A 24,884-nucleotide genomic window follows, 5' to 3' on the forward strand; every position below is an offset into this window, starting at 1 on the left:
AACATTGCTCATTACTAGAGAAATGCAAATCAAAATCACAATGAGATATCACCTCACTCTGGTCAGAATGGCCATCATCAAAAAGTCTACAAACAATAAATGCTGGAGGGGGTGTGGAGAAGTGGGAACGCTCTTGCACTGTTGGTGGGAATGTAAATTGATATAGCCACTATGAAAAACGGTATGGAGATTCCTTAAAAAATTAGCAATAAAACCACCATATGACCTAGCAACCCCACTTCTAGGCATATACCCTGCGGAAATAAAAATTGAAAAAGACACATATATCCCATTGTTGGGAGAAGGCAATGGCAACCCACTCCAGTACTCTAGCCTGGAAAATCCCATGGACGGAGGAGCCTGGTAGGCTGCAGTCATGGGGTTGTGAAGAGTCAGACACGACTGAGCGACTTCACTTTCACTTTTTACTTTCATGCATTGAAGAAGGAAATGGAAACCCACTCCAGTGTTCTTGCCTGGAGAATCCCAGGGACGCGGCAGCCTGGTGGGCTGCTGTCTATGGGGTCACATAGAGTTGGACATGACTGAAGTGACTTAGCAGCAGCAACAGCAGCATCCCATTGTTCACTCCAGCACTATTTACAATAGCTAGAACATGGAAGCAACCTAGATGTCCATCAACAGATGAATGGATAAAGAAGTTATGGTGCATATACACAATGGAATATTACTCAGCTGTAAAAATGAACACATTTGAGGCAGTTCTGATGAAGTGGGTGAATCTAGAACCTATTATGCAGAGTGAAGTGAGTCAGAAAGGAAAGATAAATATCATAATCTAATGTACATATATAGAATCTAGAAAAATGGTTCTGAAGAATTTATTTACAGGGCAGCAATGGTGAAACAGACATAGAAAATAGACTTATGGACATGGGGAGAGGGGAGGAGAGGATGAGATGTATGAAAAGAGTAACATGGAAACTTACATTACCATATATAAAATAGATAGTCAGTGGGAATTTGCTGTATGGCTAAGGAAACGCAAACAGGAGCTCTGTATCAACCTAGGGGGTGGATGAGGAGGGAGATGGGAGGGAGGTTCAAAGGGAGGAGATATATGTATACCTATGGCTGATTCATGCTGATGTTTGACAGAAAACAACAAAATTCTGTAAAGCAATTATCCTTCAATTAAAAAAAAATGAAGTAAAACTCTCACTGTTTGCAGATGATATGATCCTCACACAGAAAACCCTAAAGACGCCACCAGAAAATTACTAGAACTAATCAATGAATATAGTAAAGTTGCAGGATATAAAATCAACACACAGAAATCCCTTGCATTCCTATACACTAATAATGAGAAAATAGAAAGAGAAATTAAGGAAACAATTCCATTCACCATTGCAACGAAAAGAATAAAATACTTAGGACTATATCTACCTAAAGAAACTAAAGACCTATATATAGAAAACTATAAAACACTGGTGAAAGAAATCAAAGAGGACATTAATAGATGGAGAAATATACCATGTTCGTGGATTGGAAGAATCAATATAGTGAAAATGAGTATACTACCCAAAGCAATTTATAGATTCAATGCAATCCCTATCAAGCTACCAACAGTATTCTTCACAGAGCTAGAACAAATAATTTCACAATTTGTATGGAAATACAAAAAACCTCGAATAGCCAAAGCTATCTTGAGAAAGAAGAATGGAACTGGAGGAATCAACATGCCTGACTTTAGGCTCTACTACAAAGCCACAGTCATCAAGATAGTATGGTACTGGCACAAAGACAGAAACATAGATCAGTGGAACAAAATAGAAAGCCCAGAGATTAATCCACGTACATATGGACACCTTATCTTTGACAAAGGAGGCAAGAATATACAATGGAGAAAAGACAATCTCTTTAACAAGTGGTGCTGGGAAAACTGATCAACCACTTGTAAAAGAATGAAACTAGAGCACTTTCTAACACCATACACAAAAATAAAGTCAAAATGGATTAACAATCTAAACGTAAGACCAGAAACTATAAAACTCCTAGAGGAGAACATAGGCAAAACACTCTCCGACATACATCACAGCAGGATCCTCTATGACCCACCTCCCAGAGTAATGGAAATAAAAGCAAAAATAAACAAATGGGACCTAATTAAACTTAAAAGCTTCTGCACAACAAAGGAAACTCTAAGCAAGGTGAAAAGACAGCCTTCAGAATGGGAGAAAATAATAGCAAATGAAGCAACAGACAAACAACTGATCTCAAAAATATACAAGCAACTCCTGCAGCTCAATTCCAAAAACATAAATGACCCAATCAAAAAATGGGCCAAAGAACTAAATAGACATTTCTCCAAAGAAGACATACAGATGGCTAACAAACACATGAAAAAATGCTCAACATCACTCATTATCAGAGAAATGCAAATCAAAACCACTATGAGGTACCATTTCACACCAGTCAGAATGGCTGCGATCCAAAAGTCTACAAATAATAAATGCTGGAGAGGGTGTGGAGAAAAGGGAACCCTCTTACATTGCTGGTGGGAATGCAAACTAGTACAGCCACTATGGAGAACAGTGTGGAGATTCCTTAAAAAACTGGAAATAGAACTGCCTTATGACCCAGCAATCCCACTGCTGGGCATACACACTGAGGAAACCAGAAGGGAAAGAGACACGTGTACCCCAATGTTCATCGCAGCACTGTTTATAATAGCCAGGACATGGAAGCAACCTAGATGTCCACCAGCAGATGACTGGATAAGAAAGCAGTGGTACATATACACAATGGAGTATTACTCAGCTGTTAAAAAGAATATATTTGAATCAGTTCTAATGAGGTGGATGAAACTGGAGCCTATTATACAGAGTGAAGTAAGCCAGAAAGAAAAACACCAATACAGTATACTCATGCATATATATGGAATTTAGAAAGATGGTAACGATAACCCTGTATACGAGACAGCAAAAGAGACACTGATGTATAGAACAGTCTTTTGGACTGTGTGGGAGAGGGAGAGGGTGGGATGATTTGGGAGAATGGCATTGAAATATGTATAATATCATATATGAAACGAGTCGCCAGTCCAGGTTCGATGCACGATACTGGATGCTTGGGGCTGGTGCACTGGGACGACCCAGAGGGATGGTATGGGGAGGGAGGAGGGAGAAGGGTTCAGGATGGGGAACACATGTATACCTGTGGCAGATTCATTTTGATATATGGCAAAACCAATACAATATTGTAAAGTTAAATAAAATAAAATTAAAAAAAAAAAGTAAAAAAAAAAGTGGTTTAAAGGGAATACACTTTTGGAATATTCAAGGATAGGAAGGATTAAGGACTTTGAAGATAGAGAAGTTAGAGAAGAGGAAGAGAATATTTCACAGAGTAGAAATAGGTAGAGAAGATACACAAAATTATAGTATGTAATAGTAGCTACCAGTTCCTCAGTGTGCCTGTACCAAGTACTTGGCAGTAGGTACAGCTCAGAAGGTAAAGCGTCTGCCTACAATAACGGAGACCTGGGTTCGATCCCTGGGTCGGGAAGATCTGCTGGAGAAGGAAATGGCAACCCACTCCAGTACTCTTGCCTGGAAAATTCCATGGACCAAGGAGCCTGGTAGGCTGTAGTCCATGGGGTCGCAAAGAGTCAGACACGACTGAGCAACTTTACTTCACTTCACTTCACTTCACTATCTATGTACTAAGCTAGCTTCATAAGTGAGGAATAAACATTTTAATTCCGTTTTACTAATGAGGTAACTCAGGATCAGAAAAGTTAAATATTAACATTGTGAGTTGCTTGACTGAGGAAATAATAACAATGCAACATGGAAGGACCTTGAGGGCATTATGGTAAGTGGAATAAGTCAGACAGAGAAAGACAAATATTTGTATGATCTCACTTATACACAGACTCTAAAAATAAATAGTGGAACCTAAAAATAAATAAAAATCCCAAACTCACAGAAAAAGAGATTAAATTTGTGGTTACCAGAGTGGGAGGTGGAAAAACTGGATAGAGGTAGTCAAAAGGTACAAACTTCCAGTCACAAGATAAATATGTACTGGGGATGTAATGTAATGTATAACACAATGACTGCAGTTAAGACTGCTATATGGTATATTTGAAAGTTGTTAAGAGAGTAGACCCTAAGATTTCTCATCACAATAAATAAATACTTCCCTCAATTTTTAAAAAAATATCAATGAGATGATGGATGTTAACTAACATTGTAATCATTTCACAAGGTATGTAAGTCATTATGTTCTACATCTTAAACATATATAGTGCGGTGTGTCAATTATATCTCAATAAAACTGTAAAAGAAATAATGTAGGAGAGAGAAACTGAAATTGGACTAAAGACGACTTTGAAGATCATGCCTGAACATTTTTATAATTTAGAGCCACTAAAGAATTATGAAGATGGAAGGCATGACTAAAACAATGTTTTAAGAAGATAAGTCTGGGGGCTAGCAATCCTCGTATCAGACAAATTAGACTTTAAAACAAACGCTATAATACAAGACAAAGAAGGGCACTATATAATGATAAAGGAGAGATCAGGACAGGAAGATAATATTACACTTGTTAACATATATACACAGAAGCACCTAAATATATGAAGAAAATAGTAACAGACATAAAGGAGAAATTGATAAAAATACAGTAATAGTTGGAGACTTTAATACTCCTCTGATATCAATCACAAAACATACAGACAGAAAATAAGGCAAGTGTTCTTAAAGGACACAATAGACCTGTTGGACTTAACTGATGTCTACAGGACATGACATTCAAAAACAAATTCTTTTCATGTGTACATGGAACGTTCTTCAGGATAGGCCATATACTAGATAACAAAAGTCTCAACAAACGTAAGAGGATAGAAATTACCTGAAGTATTTTTTTCAACTGCATCAGTATGAACTAGAAATCAACTACAGAAAGGAAAACAGGAAAAGAATAAACATGTAGAGACTAAACAATGTGCCACTAAAATCTAGTGGATCAACAGTGAAATCAAAGAGAGAATCAGAAAATATTTTGAGACAAATGAAATTGAAAACATAACTTTCCAAAATATATGTGATGCAGGTAAATCACATTTAAGAGGGAATTTCACAGTGATAAAGGCTTTCTTCAAGAAGCAAGAAAAATCTCAATCTAACTTATCCAAATAAAAGCTGATCTTTTTAACAGTTGATCTTTCGGCAGAAACTCTGCAGGCCAGAAGGGAATGGCAGGATATATTTAAAGTACTGAAAGGGAAAAATGTACAACCGATGTTACTCTATCTGGCAAGGATCTCATTCAAAATTCATGGAGAAATCAATAGCTTTACAGACAAGCAAAAGTTAAGAGAATTCAGTACCATCAAACCAGCTTTACAACAAATGTTAAAGGGACATATATAGTCAGGAAATACAAGAGAAGAAAAAGATCTACAATAACAAACCATAAAGAATTAAGAAAATGGCAATAGGAACACATATATCAATAATCACTTTAAATATAAATGGATTAAATGCTTCAACAAGAAGAAACAGAATGGCTGAATGGATACAAAAACAAGACCCATATATATGCTGCCTACAAGAAACCCAACACATACAGACTGAAAGTGAGAGTATGGAAAAATTGGAAGCAAAAGGCAAAGGAGAAAAGGAAAGATATACCTATGTGAATGCAGAGTTCCAAAGAATAGCAAGGAGAGATAAGAAAGCCTTCCTCTGTGATCAATGCAGAGCTATAGAGGAAAACGATAGAATGGGAAAGACTAGATATCTCTTCAGGAAAATTAGAGATATCAAGGGAACATTTCATGCAAAGATGGGCACAATAAAGGAGAGAAACGGTATGGACCTAACAGAAGCAGAAGATATTAAGAAGAGGTGGCAAGAATACACAGAACTGTACAAAAAAAATCTTCATGACACAGATAACCCATGATGGTGTGATCACTCACCTAGCTAGACATCCTGGAATGGGAAGTCATGTGGGCCTTAGGAAGCATCACTACAAAGCTAGTGGAGGTGATGGAATTCCAGTTGAGCTATTTAAAATCCTAAAAGATGATACTGTGAAAGTGTTGCAGTCAATATATCAGCAAATTTGGAAAACTCAGCAGTGGCCACAGGACTGGAAAAGGTCAATTTTGATTCCAATCTCAAAGAAAGGCACCGTCAAAGAATGTTCGAACTACTGACAACTGCACTCATTTCACATGCTAGCAAAGTAATGCTCAAAATTCTCTAAGCTAGGCTTAAACAGTAGGTGAACCAAGAGCTTCCAGATGTTCAAGCTGGATTTAGAAAAGGCAGAGGAACCAGAGATCATATTGCCAACATCTGTTGAATCATAGAAAAAGCAAGAGAATTTCAGAAAAAACATCTACTTCTGCTTCATTGACTATGCTAAAGCCTTTGACTGTGTGGATCACAACAAACTGTGGAAAATTCTTCAAGAGATGGGAATACCAGACCACCTGACCTGCCTCCTGAGAAATCTGTAAACAGCTCAAGAAGCAACACTTAGAACTGGACATGGAACTATGGACTGGTTTCAAATTGGGAAAGGAGTACATCAAGGCTGCGTATTGTTACCCTGTTTATTTAACTTCTATGCAGAGTACATCATGTGAAATGCTGGACTGGATGAAGCACAAGCTGGAACCAAGATTACTGGGAGAAATATCAATAACCTCAGATATGCAGATGACACCACCCTTATGGCAGAAAGTGAAGAGGAACTAAAGAGCCTTTTGATGAAAGTGAAAAAGGAGAGTTAAAAAGCTGGCTTAAAACTCAGCATTCAAAAAACTAAGATTACAGAATCCAATCCCATCACTTCATGGCAAATAGATGGGGAAACAATGGAAACAGTGACAGACTTTATTTTTTGGGGCTCCAAAATCACTGCAGATGGTGACTGCAGCTATGAAATTATGAGACACTTGCTCCTTGGAAGAAAAGCTATAACTAACCTAGACAGCATAATAAAAAGCAGAGATATTACTTTGCCAACACATGTTCATCTAGTCAAAGCTATGGTTTTCCCAGTAGTCATGTATGGATGTGAGAGTTGGACTATAAAGAAGGCTGAGGACAGAAGAATTAATACTCTTTAACTGTGGTGTTGGAGAAGACGCTTGAGAGTCCTCTGGACAGCAAGATCAAACCAGTCAATCCTAAAGGAAATCAATCCTGAGATTCATTGAAAGGACTGATGCTGAAGATGAAAGCTCGAATACTTTGGCTACCTGATATGAAAAGCTGACTCATTAGAAAAGACCCTGATGCTCACAAAGACTGAAGGCAGGAGGAGAAGGGGATGACAGAGGATGAGATGGTTGGATGGCATCACCAACTTGATGGACATGAGTTTGAGCAAGCTCCAGGAGATGGTGAAAGACAGGGAAGCCTTGTGTGCTGCAGTCCATGGGGTTCCAAAGAGTCAGACATGACTGAGTGACGAAACAACTACAAAAATCACTAGAAGTGAAATTGAATCTGTATACAAAAGTGTAGGCCGGACAGTTTCATAGGGGAATTCTATCAAACATATAAGGAAGAACTAACACCTGTCCTTCTCATACTATTCCTAAAAATTCAAAGAGAAAGAAATCATTCTATGAGGCCACTATTATCCTGATACCAAAACCAAGGACACTGCAAAAAAGAAAATTACTGGTCAATAGTTTTGATGAGTATAGAGGCAAAAATCCTCTACAAAATATTGGCAACAATACATAAAAAGGATCATATACTATGATCAAGTTGGCTTCATTCCTGGGTCACAGGATGGTTCAACATATGTAAATAAATCAATGTGATACACCACATCAACAAAAGGAAAGAAAAACCTATTTGGTCATCTCAATAGATAGAAAAAGCATTTGACAATATTCAACATCCAGTAATGATAAAAATTCTCAGCAAAGTGGGTATAGAGGGAACATATCTCAACATAACAAAGGTCATTTATGACAAACCCACAACGAAAATAACAGTGAAAATCTGAAAGCCTTCCATGTAAATTCAGGAACAAAACAACAATGGCTACTTTTGTTGCTTCTATATAACAGTATTGGAAGTCCTAGCCACAGTAATAAGTCAAGAAAAAGAAATAAAATATATCCAAATTGGAAGGGAAGAGATACAACTGTCACTATTTGCAGATGACATAATACTCTATATATAGAGAAATTTAGTCTCCAGAACGAATGAATTCAGCAAGGTTGTGGGGCACAAGATTAATATACAGAAATCTGGTATATTTCTATATACTAATAATGAAAAATCAGAATAAAATGATTTTAAAAATAAACCTACACAAAAATGGTCAATTAATCTATATCAAAGGAGGCAAGACTATAAAATGGAGAAAAGATAGTCTCTTCAACAATTGGTACTGGGGAAACTAGAAAGCCAAATGTAAAACAATGAGAACATTCTTTCACAGCATATACAAAAAATAAACTCAAAATTGTTTGAAGACCTAAATATAAGATCTGAAACCATAAAACTCCTAGATGAGAACACAAGTAGAACTCTTTTTAACATAAATCACAGCAATAGTTTCTGGGATCGGTCTCCCAAGGCAAAACAAATACAAGCAAAAATAAACAAATAGGACCTAATTAAAATTAAAAGCTTTTGCACAGTAAAGGAAAACCATCAACAAAATGAAAAGGCAATCTACAGAATGGGAGAAAATATTTACAAACAATGTGATTAACAAGGGGTTAATGTTCAAAATAGACAAACAATTCATAGAATTTAATATCAAAAAACTAAATGATCAAAATATAGGCAGATCTGGACATTTTCCCAAAGACACACAGATGGCTAACAGGCCTAAGAGTAAGTGCTCAAAACCATCAATTATTAGAGAAATGCAAAGCAGTGAGGTCTACAAATAAATGTTGGAAAGGATGTGGTGAAAAGGGAACCCTCATATACTGCTGTGGTGATTTAGTTGCTAAGTCGTGTCCGACCCCATGGACTGTAACCTGCCAGGCTCCTCTGTCCATGGGATTCTCCAGGCAAGAATACTGGAGTGGGTTGCCATTTCCTTCTCCAGGGGATCTTCCCAATCCAGGGATCAAACCCAGGTCTCCTGCATCGCAGGCAGATTCTTTACCGACTGAGCTATGAGGAAAGCTCATCTTGTCGGGGGGAATGTAAGTTGGTGCAGCCACCTTGGAAAACAGTATGCAGATTCCTTAAAAAAACAAAAGTGGAACTACTGTATGATCTAACAATTCCACTCCTGGATATGTATCTGGAAAAACAAAAACACTAATTGGAAAAGATGCTTACATCCTAATGCTCATAGCAGGACCATGTGTAAAGCCATGATATGGAAGCAAGCCCCATTCCCATCAACAGGTGACTAGATTACAAAAATGTGTTACATATATGCAATGGAATATTACTCAGCCATTAAAAGAATGAAATACTGCCACTGCAACAATGTGAATAGACCTAGAGAATATTAAGTTCAGTGAAATAAATTGAATAAAGATAAATATTTTATGATATTATTCATATATAGAACCTAAAAAATAATACAAATGGATTATATGCAAAACAGAAACAGACTCAGAGACACAGAAAACAAACAACTATACATCAATTCAAAAAAAGAAGTTAAGTCTGGTAGTGCAGTAGATGGATTATCTACAAGAAGGAAGGAAATAGATTAACCAGAGTACAGTGATTAAAACTGTTCCACATTTGCAAGGGACAGTCTGAGTGTGTAACATCTGTCTTAGTTTAAGTATTACAAGAGCCTTCTTCACTCTTCAAAATGTCCCTTTTGGTTATGGGGATAGGGGAGAAGGTAGGGACAAATTAAGGTGATGGCATTATCTGATACAAACTACTACACATAAAAAGATAAGCAACAAGGATATGTTGTATAGCACAGGAGTTATACCCATTATTTTGTAATAACCTATAATACAGCATAATCTGCAAAAAAATAAAAATAAAAAATCAAATCAGTATGGTATATACCTGAAACTAACACAATATTGTAAGTCAACTATACATCAATTAAAAAAAAAAAAGAAGATAAATCTGGCAGGGCTATAAACTAATGGATTAGTTACAGGAAGGAAGGAAATAGATTAACGGTGATCATATACCTAGATTTGCGAAGGATAGTTTGTGTAACAGTTGTCCTATTGTATGTATTAAGAGCCTTCTTCACTCTCTATAATGTCCCTTTTACATTCAAAAGTGTCCTGGTTTGGAAGAGACATAACCATGTGACCAAATATGAAGGGAAATGAGAACCTCAGTGATATCGGATAGTAGCAGGGTGAATAGAAGGGAGGAAGGACGTGAGAGAAATCTTGGCATAGTAGAATAATAAGCACTTTTTTGATTCAAGTGGCTGGATAGAAAAAAAGAAAAAAAAAAAAAAACCTCAATAATGGGTTAAAAAAGAAAGTGAAAAAAAAAAAAGAAAAAGAAAAGATTTAGGAGAGAAAATGATGACTTCAGTTTGGAATCTGATGTACTGGCAGGATATGCTGAGCTGTATGGCAGTTTATGGGAAATGTGAGGCTGGAGATATAGCTGCACATATGGAAATGATAACTGAAATCATAAAGTGAATGACACTGCCAAGGAATAGAGAGTAATCAAAGGTGGCAAAGAGGCCTGGAGGATGTCAAGGAGTACATAGTTACAACTCTCATCTTGTAAATACTAAATGGGGTTAACAGTTCTATAATTCTTGATCATCTTGAACTCAGTCAAAATTACCAACTGCAGATGCAGAATGCTGAGTTTGAAAGTAGCTGATCAGGAAACCAAATGGCGACTTCACAAACTGTTTCCTGCTTGTTATCATTTCATTTAAAAACTTTTATCAACTTTTTCCTTTTGACTATATATTTTGGCCACGCTATGTGGCTTGTGGGATCTTAGTTCCCCAACCAGGGCTTGAACCTGGGGCCCCTCCAATGGAAGTGCAGAGTCTTAACCACTGGACCACCAGGGAAATCCCTAACATTTTTCTTTTGAATGTGAACTTCTGAGTGTTATGTTATAAATGTACTTCTAGCTCAGGACTAGAGTGATTGATACAAGATAAACAGAGCAGTGACATTCTGTCACTCATTTTCTCAGCATATGTGTATGAATAATGTTATCTTTTCCTAACTAACTTGCTGTAGATTGCCAGGCTGAGGTCTCTCCCACCATTATCAGTGAATACATCAAGACTAAAGAACAAAATTAAGCTTTGTATTATTAGTGCATTCAGAACTATATGGTATATTGACAAATTGCTTAGTGTCCATATATGAAAGCCCAGGATTTACTGTTTCACTTACAGGGAGATATAAATTTTACCTAGGAAAGACCATGTACACTTTAAAATTACTATATGGAGTTGATAAACATATATATAAGGACATTTGAGTTTAATTTTAAGGTTGCTTTGACAAGTGAGGAAAAAAAGTGCATTTAAAACTTTTACATTTTGTAAGGCAAATTCATATTTTTTTGCTCTTAAAACAAAGCCATATGAAAATATTTTAAGTACAAAATTCTATTTAACTGTCCAGAAAGTTGAAATTAAACCACAGGAATACTGGCCTACTTTTAAGCTTGTCTCCTTTCAAAGAAACCTCAATGTTTCAGTATCGAGAGTATATACATAATCTACAAGTCTAACTGAAAACAGTGGCTTTGCAATTATTTAACTATCTTTTCCTTCATTTTAAAAATTCATTTTTTGGAGGAAAAACAGTTTTAAAGTAGGCCACGTATTTCTTCATATATCTAAAAACAAATGGTACATTGCACTGGAATCATATTAACTTTATGAAGGAGAAAATAGAGAAGGATAATTAATATTTTCAAGAAATTTCAAACCTTTTAAATCTTAAACTATGGTCAAAATGACAAAGTGCAGAAACTCTATTATGATTCTCTGAAAAGTAGACAATGTGTTTTTAATACCTGCTTGGAAGAGAACCGTGTGTTTCCAGTTAAAATTCAGATTCTTTGCCAATACTGTGAAATGAATTCAAGCAGTATGGGAATCTGCAACATGCAGTTTATTACTCATCAATGCAACCAATTTTTCCAGGTTGGCACTGGGCCTCTCAGTGTAAAACTGCTAATTTTTAATACAACCACCATGGGAAGCTTGTTCCTGATGGTAAAGCACATTCAGTAATAAATTGTAAACAGTAACTAAATGACTGGCTAGAATTTCTCTAGACAATACCCTGTTTGACATTATTAATGGTTTTATCTTTGCTTTTTTGAAAATGAACTGCAATATTCACGCCATTAGAAAAATTCTGCAAACCATTTTTGGCAAGTTAATATGTATAGTAAACAATCTATGCAGATGTTGAACATCCTAGGATGATCATACAGCTAAATAATTATGTCAATATGTTCAGAGGATAAGGCAAAATAAACTTATTTTCTATGTTCCCTGAATTTCTAAGCTCACGTTTTAAAGCTGAGATCTTGAACAGGTTATTATCACTTCAAGTGTTTTCCTCAATTTTAGGGTGCTATTAACTTCAGTTTGCTTCATTAACATATGGGCAAGTAAATGAAACAAGAAAACCAAAGTGATCAAATGTGTCCAAAGAATTCTTTTGTATACCAAAAGATCCAATTTAAAGCAACAGTTTTTAAGCATAAGGAAATGAAAAGAAGACATAAAGATATATTTGTATTTTCTCTGAGAAGGTCACTCACTTCTATAAAGTTTTATAGTTATTGTGGGTTTTACATAAAAATATCCGGGAAAGATAAAGCAGTAATTTCGAGAGATCTTCCATGTTTCATAAAATCACTTTAAATACAGATATATCTCAACAGTGAACTCAAGAACTATGTAAAAGAGCATTTTCTCAGCCACTCAGTAGACTCCTGAAGTTCTTTCCCTTGAAGTTTGTGACACCCATTTATATTACACCTGAGTTATTTTCACATTCAAAAAATAATTTTCATGAGATTTTAATACTTTATACTATATTCTCATACAGAGAATATATACTGCAATGCTTAATCATTAAACAAAGAATTTTAAGGGAAAATAACAATTTTTTGAATATGAATATTCTTAGTATTAGCAACAGAGAAGGCAATGGCACCCAACTCCAGTACTCTTGCCTGGAAAATCCATGGATGGAGGATCCTGGTTGGCTGCAGTCCATGGGGTCGCGAAGAGTCGGACACGACTGAGCGACTTCCCTTTCACTTTTCACTTTCACGCATTGGAGAAGGAAATGGCAGCCCACTCCAGTGTTCTTGCCTGGAGAATCCCAGGGACAGCGGGGCCTGGTGGGCTGCCGTCTATGCCGTCGCACAGAGTCAGACACGACTGAAGCGACTTAGCAGCAGCAGCAGTATTAGCAAAGCTATTACTGTCGAATAGATTTTTATGAGTAGTACTGACTGAAAAACATAAGCTATCCAAAGTAAACACAGGAAATATGGGGAAGAATTAATTAGGGGTTTGGTACTTTGTGAACCCCCACATTCTTACCAAATTGTGTAGAGAAAGTCAAGTTTCATTCAAAAATTTCCTGTATTAAAGAAAAAGTGCATGTCTAAATTTAGATTTTACTTCCACTTCTGGCCAAAATGACACAATGAATCAGATATACCCCTGCTTGAAACAAAAAATCATATGTAGTATATAAAAAATGGTTTTCCCCTAAAGCCTCCACCAGAAAATTACTAGAGCTAATCAATATAGTAAAGTTGCAGGATACAAAATTAACACACAGAAATCCCTTGCATCCTTACACAATAACAGTGAGAAAACAGAAAGAGAAATTAAGGAAATAATTCCACTCACCATTGCAATGAAAAGAATAAAATACTTAGGAATAAACCTACCTAAAGAAACAAAAGACCTATATATAGAAAACTATAAAACACTGATGAAAGAAATCAAAGAGGACTCAAATAGATGGAGAAATATACCATGTTCATGGATCAGAAGAATCAATATAGTGAAAATGAGTATACTATCCAAAGCAATCTAGATTCAATGCGATCTCTATCAAGCTACCAATGGTATGTTTCACAGAACTAGAACAAATAATTTCACAATTTGTATGGAAATACAAAAAACCTCGAATAGCCAAAGCAATCTTGAGAAAGAAGAATGGAACTGGAGGAATCAACCTGCCTGACTTCAGACTATACTACAAAGCTACGGTCATCAAGACAGTATGGTACTGGCACAAAGACAGAAACATAGATCAATGGAACAAAATAGAAATCCCAGAGATAAATCCACGCACCTATGGACACCTTATCTTTGACAAAGGAAGCAAGAATATACAATGGAGAAAAGACAATCTCTTTAACAAGTGGTGCTGGGAAAACTGGTCAACCACTTGTAAAAGAATGAAACTAGAACACTTTCTAACACCATACACAAAAATAATCTCAAAATGGATCAAAGGTCTAAATGTAAGACCAGAAAATATAAAACTCCTAGAGGAAAACATAGGAAAAACACTCTCTGACATAAATCATAGCAGGATCCTCTATGACCCACCTCCCAGAGTAATGGAAATAAAAGCAAAAATAAACAAATGGGACCTAATTAAACTTAAAAGCTTTTGCACAAAGAAGGAAACTCTAAGCAAGGTGAAAAGACAGCCTTCAGAATGGGAGAAAATAATAATAAATGAAGCAACTGACAAAGAATTATTCTCAAAAATATACAAGCAACACCTGCAGGCCAATTCCAGAAAAAAAAAAAAAAAAACAAAGCCCACCTAATCAAAAAATGGGCCAAAGAACTAAATAGACATTTCTCCAAAGAAGACATACAGATAGCTAACAAACACATGAAAAGATGCTCAACATCACTCATTATCAGAGAAATGCAAATCAAAACCACAATGAGGTACCATCTCATGCCAGTCAGAATGGCTGCGATCCAAAAGTCTACAAGCAATAAATGCTGGAGAGGGTGTGGAGAAAAGGGAACCCTCTTACATTGCTGGTGGGAATGCAAACTAGTACAGCCACTATGGAGAACAGTATGGAGATTCCTTGAAATACTGGAAATAGAACTGCCTTATGATCCAGCAATCCCACTGCTGGGCATACACATAGAGGAAACCAGAATTGAAAGAGACATGTGTATCCCAATGTTCATTGCAGCACTGTTTATAATAGCCAGGACACGGAAGCAACCTAGATGTCCATAGGCAGATGAATGGATAAGAAAGCAGTGGTACATATACACACTGGAATATTACTCAGCTATTAAAAAGAATGCATTTGAATCAGTTCTAATGAGGTGGATGAAACTGGAGCTTATTATACAGAGTGAAGTAAGTCAGAAAGAAAAATACTAATACAGTATATTAACACATATATATGGAATTTAGAAAGATAGTAATGATGACCTTATATGTGAGATAGCAAAAGAGACACAGATGTAAAGAACAGACTTTTGGACTCTGCGGGAGAAGGCAAGGGTAGGATGATTTGAGGGAATAGCATTGAAATATGTATATTATCATATATGAAATAGATCACCAGTCCAGGTTTGATGCATGAGACGGGGTGCTCAGGGATGGTGCACTGGGATGATCCTGAGGGATGGGATGGGGAGGGAGGTGGGAGGGAGGGTCAGGATGGGGAACACATGTACACCCATGGCTGATTCATGTGAATGTATGGCAAAAACTACCACATTATAATTAGCCTCCAACTAAAATAAATTAAAAAGAATAATAAAAAATGGTTTTCAAGATACAAATATTAGACAATAGGCAATGATTTCTGAGAGATGGGAAAAGAAAGTGACCCCCATGACTTTTCCAAGTTTACTGCCTGGAGTTTCTAGTTATAGGATAGGAAGAGGAAACCCAGAAGGAGTCTAGGGAAGCCCAGGCAGCTAGAATTTGTAAGGCAAAGTGCCAGAGATGAGAGCCACACACCACACCAAGGGTCCCTTCTTAGGTCTTCAACTGAGTACTAATGACCAGCCCATGCATGGAAACTACCTAAGGCTGGAGAAACAAACAAACAAACAAACAAAAAAACCCACACTTGACAGTTTTAGAGAGAATTAATACTTGCAGCTCACACAGGCTACAACAGTTCCTGTTCTCAACTATCAGACAGGAAAATCTCATAAATTCATGGGGCATCTGGCACAATATTCAGAAAGGCTTTGCCTCACTTGTAGAAAATTAGACCTGGATGGCACCCCACTCCAGTACTCTTGCCTGGAAAATCCCAGGGACGGAGGAGCCTGGTAGGCTGCAGTCCATGGGGCCGCTAAGAGTCGGACACGACTGAGCAACTTCACTTTCACTTTTCACTTTCATGCATTGGAGAAGGAAATGGCAACCCACTCCAGTGTTCTTGCCTGGAGAATCCCAGGGATGGGGGAGCCTGGTGGGCTGCCATCTATGGGGTCGCACAGAGTCGGACACGACTGAGGCGACTTAGCAGCAGCAGCAGCAAATCTTCCCAAGTAACTTAAGTGAATACAAAACAAAGCTTAGGAATATTTAGAGAAATACGAAAATACCAGCACTCAACAAATTCAAAGTGTCTATCATCCAACCAAAAATTATCAGGGAAAAAAAAAGGCAGGAAAATACAACCCATAAGGAGGAGAAAATTCAGTCAATCAAAACTAACAAAGATTATGACTAGTAAGTGAATGGAAAAAAGGGAAATCATATGAAATATTCAATCTCCCCCAAAGGTAGTAAAAATTAAAAAGGGACACAAAGAAATAGAACAAATAGAAAATAGTAAGACTATAGACTTTAACCCACTCTTGTGAATCCAATTATTATATGTAAATGGTCTAAGCACTCCAGTGAAAAGATAGAGAGATAAGATTGGATAAAAAAGCAAGACCCAACTATATGCTGCCTAAAAGAAACCCTTTAAATAAAGACACAAATAGGTTAAGTGGAAAGGAGGAAAAAACATGTCAAAAGGATACAGAATTACTGAAAAACACTACTGATCAATATGACCTAATAAACATGTAAAGAACAAACAGCAGAAATGTACATGGGACATTCACCAAGGTGAACTATACTCTAAGCCGTAAAACAAGTCCCCATAATTTAAAAAGAATCCAAGTCATAGAAAGTATGTTCTCTGACCACAATAGAATTAAGAGTCAATAACATGGTCAAAGGGCAATTATAAAGAATTTTGATCTGAATTAAAAAGGAAAAAGTTATGGGATATATCATATCAAAACACGAAAGTGAAGAGTGAACGTTGTTCAGTTGTGTAGGAGTATTTGCGACCTCACAGACTATACAAACCATGGGACTTTCCAGATCAGAATACTGGAGTAGGTAGTCTTTCCCTTCTCCAGGGGATTTTCCCAACCCAGGGATCGAACCCAGGTCTCCTGCATTGCAGGTGGATTCTTCACCAGCTGAGCCACAAGAGAAGCAGAACATGAGATGAGACATAGCTAAAACAGTAATCAGAGGGAAATTTATAGGACTCAATCACTAGATTTAAAAAATATCAAATCTGGGAGTTCCCTTGTAGCCTAGTGGTTAGGACTCCAGGTTTCCAATGCAGTGGCCATGGTTCAATCCTCGGTCAGGGAACTGAGATCCTGCGAAACGTGTGGTGCAGTCAAAAAAAAAAAAAAGTATCAGATTAATAACCTCAGTTACCATGTTAAGAAACTAACAGATAGCAAATTAAACCTGAAGCAAGCAGAAGAAAAAAATAATAAAGATCAGAGTAAAAAAATCAGTGAAACAGAAAACAGAATTACACACACAAAAAATCAAAGAAATCAAAAGCTATTTCTCTCAGACAATCAAGTTGGTAAGTCTCTAGCAAGACTTATCAGGGAAAAGAGAAGACACAAACTGTTAACATTAAGAATGAGAGCTAATACTGCTTCACATTCTGCAGTAGTATACTAAAAGGATAATAAAGGAAACTATGAAAAACTTTATGCTAATACACTGAAAACATGATATGGACAAATTCCTCAAAGCATACAAACTAACAAAGCTCATACAAGAAAAAATAATTGGAATTTGTAATAAAAAGATCTTCCCTTAATAAAGGTAACTATAGGCTCAGATGGTTTCCCTGGTGAATTTCAAGGAAGATATAATATTGAACACATATCTTCTAGAAAATTGAAGAGAAAGAAATACATCCCAACACATTCTCTGACAGTATTACCCTGATCCAAACTCAAAGACATTACAAGAAAACTACAGACCAACTCATCAATAATGAACAGAGACATAAGTATTTTAAATAAAATTTTATCATATTTTGGAGTCAAGTAGGGTTTATTATAGAAATTCAAAGTTAGTTTCACCATGTTGGTGGTTTATTAGCTAAGTCATATCCAATTCTTGCAGCCTCATGTCAGGCTCCTCTGTCCATGAGATTTTTCCAGGCAAGAATACTGAAGTGGTTGCCATTTCCTTCTCCAGGGGATGTTCCTGACCCAGGGATTGAACCCAAGTGTCTTGCAATGCAGGCAGATTCTTTACAGACTGAGCCATCATATTTAAAAAATTTAAAAGCCATATGGTCACTTCAATAGATACAGAGAAATACTTGACACAACCAACATTCAATCTTGATTAAAGCAAAACAAATACCACTCACCCCCTAAAAGGGAACTTGCTCAATCTTTTATAAGTATTATATGAAAAACCTACACCTAGCCAGACATCCTGGAATGTGAAGTCAAGTGGGCCTTAGAAAGCATCACTATGAACAGAGCTAGTGGAGGTGAAGGAATTCCAATGGAACTATTTCAAATCCTGAAAGATGATGCTGTGAAAGTGATGCACTTAATATGCCAGCAAATTTGGAAAACTCAGCAGTGGCCACAGGACTGGAAAAGGTCAGTTTTCATTCTGATCCCAAAGAAAGGCAATGCCAAAGAATGCTCAAACTACCGCACAATTGCATTCATCTCACATGCTAGTAAGGAAATGGCAACCCACTTCAGTGTTCTTGCCTGGAAAATCCCAGGGATGGGGGAGCCTGGTGGGCTGCCATCTATGGGGTCGCACAGAGTCGGACATGACTGAAGTGACTTAGCATAGCATAGCACATGCTAGTAAAGTAATGCTCAAAATTCTCCAAGGCAGGCTTCAGCAATACGTGAACTGTGAACTTCCAGATGTTCAAGCTGGTTTAGAAAAGGCAGAGGAACCAGAGATCAAATTGCCAACATCCGCTGGATCATCAAAAGAGCAAGAGTCCCAGAAAAACATCTATTTCAGCTTTATTGACTATGCCAAAGCCTTTGACTGTGTGGATCACAATAAACTGCGGAAAATTCTTCAAGAGATGGGAATACCAGACCACCTGACCTGCCTCTTGAGAAATCTGTACGCAGGTCAGGAAGCAACAGTTAGAACTGGACATGGAACAATAGACTGGTTCCAAATAGGAAAAGGAGTACGTCAAGGCTGTATATTGTCACCTTGCTTATTTAATTTATATGCAGAGTACATCATGAGAAACGCTCGACTGGAAGAAGCACAAGCTGGAATCAAGATTGCTGGAAGAAATATCAATAACCTCAGATATGCAGATGACACCACCCTTATGGCATAAAGTGAAGAGGAACTAAAAAGCCTCTTGATGAAAGTAAAAGAGGAGAGTGAAAAAGTTGGCTTAAAGCTCAACATTCAGAAAACTAAGATCATGGCATCCAGTCCCATCACTTCATGGGAAATAGATGGGGAAACAGTGGCACACTTTACTTTTGGGGGCTCCAAAATCACTGCAGATGGTGATTGCAGCCATGAAATTAAAAGACACTTACTCCTTGGAAGGAAAGTTATGACCAACCTAGATAGCATATTCAAAAGCAGAGATGTTACTTTGCCAACAAAGGTCCGTCTAGTCAAGGCTATGGTTTTTCCTGTGGTCATGTATGGATGTGAGAGTTGGACTGTGAAGAAAGCTGAGCGCCAAAGAATTGATGCTTTTGAACTGTGGTGTTGGAGAATACCCTTGAGAGTCCCTTGGACTGCAAGGAGATCCAACCAGTCTATCCTCGTGGTCAGTCCTGGGTGTTCATTGGAAGGACTGATGCTGAAGCTGAAACTCCAGGACTTTGGCCACCTCATGCAGAGTTGACTCATTGGAAAAGACCCTGATGCTGGGAGGGATTGAGGGCAGGAGAAGGGGATGACAGAGGATGAGATGGCTGGATGGCATCACTGACTTGATGGACATGAGTTTGGGTGAACTCCTGGAGTTGGTGATGGACAGGGAGGCCTGGCGTGCTGCAGTTCATGGGGTCGCAAAGAGTCGGACGTGACTGAGCGACTGAACTGAACTGACTGAACATCATTACTTAATGATGAAAGACTGAATGTTTTTATCTAATATTATGAAAAGCCAAGAAGGTTTGCTCTTACCATTTTTATTTAATACCTTAATTAAAGGTCCTAGCCAGGACAATAAGGAAGCATTTCTTCAATTTTTTAAAAATAGAAACAGATGGTAAGTCAGGCTTTGTGAGGCCATTTGGTCTTTATGGCAACTACCCAACCTGCTACTGTAGCATGAAAGCAGGAGAGATAATGGATATATAAATATGTTTGAATAAAACCTTATTTATAAGAACAGGTTTGCTGACTCATGAAATAATGGAAAAAAGAAAAAAAAATGTATCCAGATTGAAAAGGAAGAAAACTATCTTTATTCACAGATGGTTATCAAATGATCATCTATGTAGAAGACTGTTAAATCTATTTTAAAAAAAGTAGAATGAGTTTAGCAAGGCTGCAGAGTACAATCAAAATGCAAAAATTATATTTCTATATGGTAGGGATGAGCAATTATAAATTGAAATTTTAAAAGTATCATTTACAACAGCATTAAGAAATATGAAATACTTTAGTATGACAAATACTAAATACCACAAAAGATGTCTGAAACTTGTATACTAAAGACTACAAACCTGCTGAAATTCAAAAAGACCTAAATAAATTGAGAGATCCACCAGATTCAGGAATCAGAAGACTCAATACTGAGATGCATATTGTTTTCAAATATGATGTATGGTTTTTCTGGTCTGTGCTGCACTGCTTCTGGGACCTCCGTTCTCCAACCAGAGATTGCATATAGGCCATGGCAGTGAAAGCCTGGAATCCTAACCACTAGGCCATCAGGGAACTCCCTGGTCTATGCATTTAATGCAAGCCCAGTCAAAATTCCAGTATCATTTTGGGCAAAAATCAACAGTCTCATTCTAAAATGCACATGAAAATACAAATAACTTTGTAAAAGATGAACAAAGTTGGAGAACTTATTCTACCTAATTTCAGGCTTTACTAGTATAAAGCTACAGTCATCAAGAAAGTATGGTACTGACAGCAAGAGAGAGATAATAACCCTTCCAATAAGTGGTGCTAGAATGATTACAGTGTTCACCAAATGCAAAAAAAAAAAAAAAAAGAACTTTTATTCATACTTTGGACTATATAAAAACATTAACCCAAAATGAATGAGATTTAAATTAAAACTGATCACATCAAGTGTTAGTAAGGATGTGGAACAAGCAGAACTCAAACTGCCATGGGAATGTAAAATGATGTAATCACTTTGAAAACATTGTGGCAATTCCTTAAGAAATTAAACATATGAACCAAATATTCCACATGCATTTACCTAAAAGAAATGAATTATATGTTCATACAAAGACTTATATGTGAAAGTTCATAGTAACTTTTTAAAATGATAGTTCCAAACTGGAACAACCTCAAATGTCATCAACAGGTGAATGGATAGTGTTAATATACATACAAAAGAATACCACTAACAGAAAAGAATGCACTACTAGTATCTGAGACATTGATAAATCTCCAAATAATTATGCTGCATGAAAGCAAAGAGAAAAAAATAAGAGTACTATTGCATATTGTATGATTCCATTCATATAAAATCTTAAAAAATGTAAATTAACTTAGTTATGAGTATTTGCTTGGGGAGGGAAAAATTACACAAGGGCATGAGGAATCTTTCAGTGGAGATGAACATACATATTGTGTCTTGTGATTATGGCTTCACAGGTATATACATCTGTCAAACATTAAATTTTACACTTTAATCATGTATAAATTTATTGTATTAATTATGCCTTCTCAATGAAGCTGTTTAAATAATTCAGTAAAAATCTGTGAAAAACCATTTTATCTGAATAGAGGAATTAATAGAGATGCTTCTATCAATTTATCTCTTTGAAATTTGACTGATTTTACATCTTTAAATTTAACTTAACTCACTTAATAAGCTCATTTAAATAGTTCATTTAAAATGCTGGCAAAATTCTCCCACAAGAAAGCCATTGCACAACAAATTAATTGTTCCAGTGTCCCAAATACAGTTCTAGTTCTCACAGAAGGGCTTATTCCCGGTTCTACAGGCACTTATGGTGAATCATATTTATGTATGCATTTAAATCAAATATAAAAATATAAGTGCTGGAATAAACTTGTTAGTAGCCTGTTTGTTGACAAAAACCTGACATCCAATTGGTCCACTTAACTTTTCTTCTGATAAGACAACTCATCTGTGTTCATACTTCTGTCACTTCTAATATATTTTTTTAAATAAATAAGGGTATCAACTTTCATCCTTCACAGTTTTTTTATAAATATCATCAATCAGAAACTACTGTAGTAAACCTACAAATTAAGTAATCTTTTTAGTTACCTCCAATGTTGAATGATTAATAATTTAAAATAATTCTTTGCTGCCAGAAATCTTCCTGGGAAGAAAAGGAGTGAGGTGGCTATCAAGGGATGAATGGGGTCTCCTGTATATAAGCCATTCCATACATCAAATGGTTCTTAAAGGCTACATATTAGATAGTTGAGAATTTACCCTTCCCACTAGAAGACTGTTCTGGAGAAAAAGTTCAAAAGACCAATCAAGTAATTTAAAAATTGTAATTAATGGTTCAAAGTTGATATAATTCTTTTTAGTCCTAGTTTTAAATTGAAGATAAACAAGTTGGAGCTATTAATGACCGCCCCACCCCACTCACCACAGAGCTGAAAGATAAGTTTGGAGTAAGTAGAAAATAAGCTAATATTTACTTTTCCTTTATGACTGGTGTTCTCTTTAGACTGCCCTGGTGGCTCAGATGGTAAAGCATTTGCCTACAATGTGGGAGACTTGGGTTCAATCCTTGGGTCGGGAAGATCTCCTGGAGAAGGAAACGGCAACCCACTCCAGTATTCTTACCTGGAAAATCCCATGGACGGAGGAACCTCGTAGGCTACAGTTCGTGGGGTCGCAGAGTCGGACACGACCGAGCAACTTCACTTTTCTTTCTTATGATGGGTAACCAGTGCAAGAGGTGTAGGAATAGTATTATCAGACAAAAAAGGTCCATGGAGTGAACAAACAATGTGGTCAATCAGCTGATATACAGTTGAATCAGTGAGAGCTGGTTTAGTTATGATTATCTACAGAAATTAACTTGCTTCTCAATCACTTTAATTTGAAAAATTATCAAAAGATTTAGTTAATATAGTCTTAACTTTCATTATCTGTTCAATGACGAATAAAAATTAAAGGATGAATATTCCTACGAATGCAATGGATTCTACTTCTCCCACATTTCTTAACTAAAATATACACAATATGAGCTTCCCCAGTGGCTCAGTTGGTAAAGAACCCGCCTACAAAAGCAGGAGATGCAAGGGACGCATGTTCGATCCCCAGGTTGGGCCTATCCTATGGAGAAGGAAATGGCAACCCCTTCAGTACTCTTCGGAGAAGGCAATGGCACCCCACTCCAGTACTCTGGCCTGAAAAATCCCATGGACAGAGGAGCCTGGTAGGCTGCAGTCTATGGGGTCGCTGAGAGTTGGACATGACTGAGCGACTTCACTTTCACGTATTGGAGAAGGAAATGGCAACCCACTCCAGTGTTTTTGCCTGGAGAATCCCAGGGATGGGGGAGCCTGGTGGGCTGCTGTCTATGGGGTCACACAGAGTCGGACACGACTGAAGTGACTTAGCATAGCATCAGTACTCTTGCCTGGAAAATTCCATGGACAGAGGAGACTGGCAGGCTAAGAAACAGAGGAGACTGGCAGGCTAAGTCTGTGGGGTTGCAAAGAGTTGGACATGATTGAGTCTGCATGCATGCATGCACACACACATACAATATATGCAATAATGCATAATCATGAGGTGATCCACACAATTAGTGTATTATACACCTTTCAATTACACATTCTTTGATACATTTCTATACATGCTGTAAAGTTAAACAGATTACTCAAAATAAATAACTACCAAATAAACACAGTAACAGCATCACAAAATTCTTAAAATATGTAAAAGTAGTACTGATCTTTGTCACTGAAATACACAGTTCTCTAAAAATTAGGTAAGATTAAGTGCAGTTTTAAGGATTCATAGGTAAAAAGAGACACAACTGCACATGTAAAATTGAAACTGGTATATATATGCTCCTTTGAAAACATTTGCATACCCTTTTCTCAAGATTAAGTGTCAAAAAAAGTGGTCAGGTATTAACTGTCTTCTGAATTATAGCACAAAGCCAACTAGACAGGGCTAACAAAATTAAGTCCTAGTGCTTAAGTCCCTAAGTACCACTTAATTTTACATACATTTGTTTCAAAACCAATATATGTCTCTGGGTACCAAGTATAAAATAACCACCTGAAGAATGTCCTTCACAATACTTTCACAAAAGACATTTTTATTTAAAAAATAAATATATAAAAAAAATATATAAAAAATATATAAATATATATATATATATAAATATATAAAAAAAATCTAAATACTCAATGAAATGTAAATACAAAATGACTGAAAAGTTTGCCTATAGTCTGATAGAAAAGCCATTTC

The 24,884-nt window shown here is 36.7% G+C and overlaps 1 non-coding gene across 1 annotated transcript; it reads right to left on the reverse strand.

Moving 5' to 3' along the window:
- Positions 1-10,928: 10,928 nt before the first annotated feature.
- TRNAG-UCC (transfer RNA glycine (anticodon UCC)) lies at positions 10,929-11,001 on the reverse strand. Its single transcript has one exon. It is a non-coding gene; the product is annotated as a tRNA-Gly (tRNA).
- Between the last annotated feature and the right edge of the window lie 13,883 nt (positions 11,002-24,884).

Source organism: Bos javanicus, chromosome 2 (genome assembly GCF_032452875.1).
Source record: "Bos javanicus breed banteng chromosome 2, ARS-OSU_banteng_1.0, whole genome shotgun sequence".
Classification (NCBI taxonomy): domain Eukaryota; kingdom Metazoa; phylum Chordata; class Mammalia; order Artiodactyla; family Bovidae; genus Bos; species Bos javanicus.